We start from the raw sequence: 7,736 nt of genomic DNA on the forward strand, positions 1-7,736 counted from the left end.
CTTCGGCATGGCCGATGAGACACTGGGTGTCAACTTATTGCTTCGAATTATCCGATGAGGCACTAGGTGCCAAACTGGTGTGTTTTGGTTGGATCCGTGTATCTGTTCGAGTCCGTGTCATGTTAATAGGGGTTATTGAATAAAATAGTGTTATGATTGATATTGAGTGGTGATTTGAAATATGGTTAGAGACACATGATTTGTGTATTTATGAATTGAATATGAATGAACAATATTGTTGTTCAAATGATTTGTGTTCAAATTGTGAAAAGCTATCTAGGATAGCAAATGATAAAAATTGAATGTGTTATAAATACCTTATTTATGAATTGAATAATTGTATGACTATAGTTATTGTATGTTATATTATTTACCACTGAGTTTATACTCAACGTACGGTTTGGTTTCCGTACGCAGGTTATGTTGAAGTCAGATTGCCGATTCAACATCCATCAACGATCCCGAACTCAAAACGTGGTGATGTATATTTCTTTTTGTGTTGGCATGTACCTAGGATGTCTTATGATTGTCATTTTGGAAAGTGAATGTAAATGATGTTATAAGATGATATTGGTTACTTATATACATGATTATACGTGTTAAGTTAAGGTTTAATATGGAATGTTTAAGTTGATGCATAAGTGAGAGTGATATAAGCAAATTTGGGTTCAAATTGGTATGATTTAGAATTGGCTTAAATGGTGTTTTATTTGATTGTTTTGATAATATATGTGAAGTACCTATGAGGGTACATTGGTTAGGAAACTAGGATGATTGTTTTGACATATTTTAAAGGTATTAAATTGTGTTTTAAAGTGACTGAACGATTGGTTTTTGAGTTGCTTGGTGTTCAACGTTGCAGGGAAGGGTAAACTTGATGTTTAAGGTTCATGTTGAGTCCACACAATCAGATACACGAGCGTGTGACTGGACCGCGTGAGACACACAGCTAACACACGAGTGTGTGAACCCTGCAGTTTTGAAAATTTTTAATATTTTACGAAAAATTCTCTGAGTCTCCGAATTAGTCTCGATTTGTTTCTAACACGTTTTTTGGGCCTCGAGGGCTCAAATAAGGGACATTATATGAATTTAATTGGTTTTTGACCTGAATATTATGTAATATCAGTGTATAAATTTATGTCTGTTTGATCGATAAGTCTCGATAATGCTTCGAAACCCTATTCTAGCGACAGGTGTGGGTTAGGGGTGTTACATAAAGAACCTGAAAAATGTAATCATAAAATTCTCCAAAAGTGTTATGAGTTCTAATATTTAATGGGTGTATTTTCTAATGTTGTAAAAGAGTCTATTTATAGGCTAAATTCGTAAGTCAAATAATAAAAAAATAATTTAGACTAATCAAAGCTCGACAGAAACAAATAAATAGATTTTAATTGGGAGGTTATCTTTCAAATTTGACCAAAATACGTGGCGTACTCAACACTTTCTAAACACAAAATCCTCATTCAATTTTAAAGATTAATCGCGTTTTCATCCTCAATTTCTCAAAAGATCTTCACACGTTTTAGCTCGAATTAGCTCCATAACTTGTCGATTTTGCAAAATTGAGGTAAGATTCTAACTTTTAATGATTAAACTAAGTGATATGTTATTTCAATTCGATATTTAAATGATTTAATCAAGATTTCAATAGATCAAGTGATTTTAAGTTAATTTTTGGCTTGAAAATGGCGGATCCCATGTTACTTTGTTGAGCTTCGGTTCTAAAGTGATTTCTAACTCATTTTAATCTAATTAAAAGGTTTTTAACCTTGATTTAACAAATCCTTTGGTAATTTAAACAAATTGAACGTTTTCCCCTTTTTGATGTTCATATAAGCTTGATTTTTTGGAGAAATTAGATCCTTATAATTAGATAAAATTAATGGTTTAGATCTCTAATTAGGTGATATTTAGGATATTTTGGATATTTTGGATAATTTTACAATTTAATCCCTAAACTTCGTTTTGGAATCAAGTAAGTTGTAAATATTGTTTTGAACCAATTTTTTTCCAAATGCTTTAAAATAAAATGCCCAGGACATTGGTTGGTCTTAATTTATGATTTATGTGTTTAATGTTTACGATGTGTAAAAATGATGATTTTACCCCTAGTTCTTTTTCGTTGAATTAGGATAGTCGAAGCATGATTTAGGCTTGTTTGTTTAAAATTACTTATTTTAGCATGTTTACATTTGTGTGATGATTGGTTTGTAGTGTGTTGGTTGACCGGTACAGAGAGTCACTTCGGTGGCTAATGTGATATTCGAAATTTGGGTCGGAACATCTCAGTCGGGTTTGGAGAGCCAAAAAGATGATCAAGCTAATAGTCGGTGTATCGACCCTATAGTCAGGGGTGTCGAAAAGTGCATTCCCGAGACTCCATTCCCGTAAATCAAACTCATAAATATTTATTAGAAATATTTATTAAAAATATTTACGAGACTAGTTGTGTAATTAATTAGGTTTTGGTTAAGCGGATTTACTTGAATTAAAAATAATTAGGTATAAGGACTAAATTGCGTATAGGGTGAAAGTTGAATTATAGATTAAAGGTTAATTAAAAGGGCTAAAGAAGCAATTATACCTTATTCCATTAAGTGGACGGTATTAGTAAATTATATATATAACTTATGTGTAAATTTAGTTTATATATTATAATAATAAAAGTTAAAATATGTTATCTTAATAATTAAGTAAATGTATATATGTATTATATAATAATAAATTAAAGTATAATATAAAAATAGCTAATAAAAGATAAAGCCATGCAAAACTAAGAAAGAAAAAGAAAGAAGAAAAGAAGGTTCAACGCACGACCTTAGGGACTTCTAGGGTTCAAAGTTCAATTGGTTAGTCAATTTAGTCTATTTTCTTGTAATTTTTATATTTTTGGAATCCCGGTACTTAGGGTTACCCGACCCATGTCAAAATTTTAGCAATTTTTATGATTTTAAATGTTGTTAATGTTGAATAGTTTTAGTATTAGGGATTAAATTGATAGATTTTTAAGCTAGAAATGAAAAAGGATTAAATTGAAAAATAAATTGTAAATTTTGAGTAATAGGGACTAAATTGTGAAAAAAATCAAAATTTAGGGGTTTAAGTGTAAATAGGGAGTTAAATTTAGTTTAAAGTGAAATTTTTATAAAAATATAGAATTAATTGTAAAGAATAAAAATTAGTCTCGGTTTAGGGACTAAATTGAAATTTAGGCAAATATTGAGTAAAAATTTAAACATTCAGTATGAAATTGAATTGGGTTGTATTGATGAATTTTAATTGTTTTAATTCCGTTGCTAACGTCGTACCGGAATCCTCGACTAAAAAAAGGAAGGATAAAATCGCCGTCGACTAGCTCGGAAACCACGTTTGTATTTCTTTAATCCAAACCTAGTTACCAATTGTTGTATTTTGATTTAATGCATATGGTATGTGGTTGAGGTGAGTAGTTGACACTTTGATATTGAATTGAATTAAAATTGATTGAAATGGATTGAATTGATATTTGTATTATGAATGTATTGATTATTTCAATTGAAATGAATATATATGTGTAAATGTGATAATGTGCAAATATGATAATTGGCTATTGGTTGTATTTGGAAAGTGAATTGGAACCCTATTAATTGTATCTGACTAAGTCGGATATAGATGGCATGCCATAGGATAGGAAAATTTTAGAGATTTCTTCGACTTTAAGTCGATGAGGCACTGAGTGCCAATTTACTTCAGTTTAACCGATCAAACACTGGGTGTCAATGTATATAGCGCTGGGTGCATATTACTTCGGATTTGTCCACTAAGGCACTGGGTGCCAAACTGGTGTGTTGGTTGGATCCGTGTATCTGTCCAGGTCTGAGTCGTGTTAATAGGGATAATTAAATAAAACGGTACTATGATTGATATTTGATCATATTGTATGAGATATGTTGTGATTAAATGAGATACATGAATTATGTACTCATGAAGTGGATATGGAATGGATAATGCAGTTGTTAAAATGAAATGTGGTTTGATATGTGAAAAGCTATTTATATAGCAAGTATGAGAATTGGGATATTTGTGAAACAAATGAAATATGATAGCATGTGTAAGTTGAATATAGTATGAAATGATATGCTATTATGTATTGGCATATGGTAGTTATGATTTTTAGATATTAATATGTGTTTATATTTCAAATATAAATTTGTAATCTCTTATCTTTAAAGATTCGAATTATAGAAATATCACTGAGTTTTATTCAACGTACGGTTTTGTTTTTCTGTGCGCAGAATAAGTACTTCTCTTTGGTCGCCGATTCAGCATCCAACAATGATCTTGAACTCAAATGTGCTGATGTTTATCTTTTGTGTCAGCATGTACCTAGGATGTCTAGTTGATAGTTATTTTGTGGATGGATTGTAAATGAGGTTATAAGTGTAATGTTGGTTTGGTATTTGTGGATGAAGCCATAGTATGGTATGGTGAATTGAAGCAATGCTTGATATGTGTATGTGAATTTAAGTTAATGTTTTAGGTAGATATGAGCTAGGCCAAATTGATGGATTTTGACATGTTTATAATTTTAATTTGAATGATGCATTGATGATATGTTCTGATGATATAAATATGGTACCAATGAGGGTACATTGGTTAGGCACCTAGGATGATTTTTTTTGAAATGTTTGAAAATGAATTATTTAGATTACGGTTACGCGGTAATAATCTGAAACCCTATTTCGATGACGAATACAGGTTAGGATGTTACAGCCCGTATGTTGGGTACATGAATTGTGTACGTAATGGTTACTCAGTGGTGCTAACATAACTCGAATTTAATTTCAAACATAACAAGATTTAAACAGCATAAGTAACATGATAATCCAAGTTAATCAACAAACCTAATTCACGTTAATATCGAAGATACTTATATACCAATAATTTGTTTATCATTTCAACCAAATCACATCATTACTTTACTCAACTATTGATATAGTTTCTGATGCACCTTTAGGGTATTTGCATTTAATTTAACATATCAAATCATGTAACGTCTCACCATTTTTGTCTCATTTTAGCTGCACATCTATAAAATAAGTTGTACAAGTTCAATTTTTCCCGGCCCAAACAAATAAAACAAAAACAAATAAAAGTCCATTAACAGTCCAAACTACAAGCCAAATGACCAAATCCATTTGCAAACCCTAAAATCCAAAAAAAAAAAAACTAAGCCCAAAGCCCACTATCCTAAACACATCAGAAACCCTAGTTTCCCCTTAACCCTTCCAACCACCGCCTCTACCACCATTTCACCAAAATGGGAAACCGTGGCTCCCTAGCACCATTAATCTCCCTGAGTACCTGCAAAAAAGAGAAGAAAACAACAGAAGAAATAGAAAAGCAGAGAACAGGAAAAGAAAAGCAAAAAAAACTATATTTTCTAATATATTTTGGTTATAAAAACCGAAACCATGTAACGTAACAAAAAAAGAGGAAGAAAAAAATCAAATACAAAAAAAAAACTAAGTTGTTCATCTTTTTTTTTTTTACTTTTTATTTCAAAAAATATAAGAAAATAAAATAACATTTTAAATCTTACCCTTTCATCGCCACTGGGAGGCCCTCCTCCGCTTTGAAAGGTCTCTGAACCCCTTAGGGTTCGTCGACGACCACATCAGAGAAGAGAAACCGAAAGGTCTCTCAGCTTCCAGTGGAACTTTGATTGAGTTTTCAGAGGATCTATCACCAGATCCACGATCTAAGCAAAAGAAAAGGGGTTTAGAGGGAACTTTTTCAAATTTTCAACCATCGGAGGCGGCAGTCGCCGTCGCCGATGACCTGTGGCCATGACGGAGACTCACTGATTTTAAAATGATTTTTTAAAATATTTTTTAACTTATATAAGTTTAATAAAACTACGTCATTTTGGCCTGGCCTCAGAAGCCCCAAAATGACGTTGTTTTGACGCTGACCCGAAGATCCAACCCAAATAGCCCCAAGATCCGTGTGTTTTTTGAAGGGTTGGGAAATTTTCTTCTTAGGCCGTTCTGCTTTTTTTTCTTTTTTTTTTAATTTCATCCTATACCCTTTTTAATTTTTTTCATTTTTACCCTTTTATTTTATTTTCTTACATTTTGGTCATTTGACCCACTGTTGACCTAAGGGAATGACATTGGGTTGGGATAATTACCTATTTGTCCCCCTGTATCTTTTGTATGTTTTGATTTAACCCTTTATTTTTTTTTTTTAGTTTTCTTTAATTTATACTTTGAATTTCATTTAGGTTTCAATTTCTTCATTTGGCTACTTATTTTTTTATCGTTATTTTATTATTTATTATTTCGCACTTTTATGTCATTCACATTTATCCTTTTTAATTATGCTTCTTTTATTTTTATTTTGAATTATCATGTTTATTTTATTATTAAATATGATATTATGATTATTATTACTATTGATCAATGTTATCATTATTATCATAAAAGTTATATTATTAATATTGTACTATCATTACCATTGCTACTATTATTTTATTATTTATTTATAACATTAGTTTATTTGTACTTATGTAGCAATTTCATTTTGTTAAGTATTTTATTACGTTTGCACATAATCATACAATGCCCAAATAAATTAATTGCACATCGCATTAAATATTATATTCGTTTTTACCTAATGCATAGGAAATAATTAGAACCAAGAAGATGTTCTTTAATTAGGGAATTTGAGAAATCGTGCCCTAACTTACGAGGTACGACTTTCTCCTTAAACCGAGATAATTGAACATTCTTTTAAAATAAAAACACATAAGATTTAAGTAATAATTAAATAAGATTCTCAATATTCAACGTCAAGACATTAAGTAATCAACTAGGTACCAATTTTGGGCATTATGAGGGTGTTAATCATTCCTCATACGTAAATGACTCCCAAACCCATTTCCTCGATTTTGTGGACCGAAAATCAACATTTTAGTAAACCTAACATTTTATTAAAATGACTAAGTTTTGAGGCGATCCAATCATACCTAATTAAAAAGGATTGGTAGCAACTCCATTTTCGTTTTAAAATAAAAAGTCGATATCCAAAAAAAAAAGGTTTCGACAGCTTGGCGACTCCACTAGGGATAAATAAGAGAGTCTAACCGCGAGTTAATTACTTTTTAGTCTTTGTGTCAAAAATTGATAATTCGGTTTAAATTGACGATCCATTCCTTGTATATCATCCTTCATATTTTATTTTAGTGGTAAATAATGTCTTTATTATCTTGGGTTATATAATGATTCAATATGTTTGCTTTATTGGTTCGAGTTTGTCTTAGTATATTTCACATATATTGCATGGCATAATTGTTTCATTTTACATTTCTTAAGTGAGAATGGGAAGTTATTCATTCATGAGGTCTTCACCTCTGTATAGGATAGTGGATCGCTTTCGGTGTACATCCGTACCTATAGTTTTGTGAGGTTTTCACCTCCGCACGGGCATAGAGAAATGTATTCCCCTGAACTGAACTCAGTCAATATGAGCCTATAATGGGTGAGGATTGATGAATCTCCTAGTTCAAGTACTCTTACTTTAGAACCAAACCGCATATGATGAGCCCTAAGAACCTACCCTAGGAAGAACCATGTCAAACCTTTAGCTGTTACCCGAATAGATTACAAAGAAAAGACATTTTAATTGTTATTTTTGCTTTGTATTCAAATTATACAAAATGTACTGACGTGTCTCGTTTTGTTTTGGCT

Source organism: Gossypium raimondii, chromosome 12 (assembly GCF_025698545.1).
Source record: "Gossypium raimondii isolate GPD5lz chromosome 12, ASM2569854v1, whole genome shotgun sequence".
Lineage (NCBI taxonomy): Eukaryota > Viridiplantae > Streptophyta > Magnoliopsida > Malvales > Malvaceae > Gossypium > Gossypium raimondii.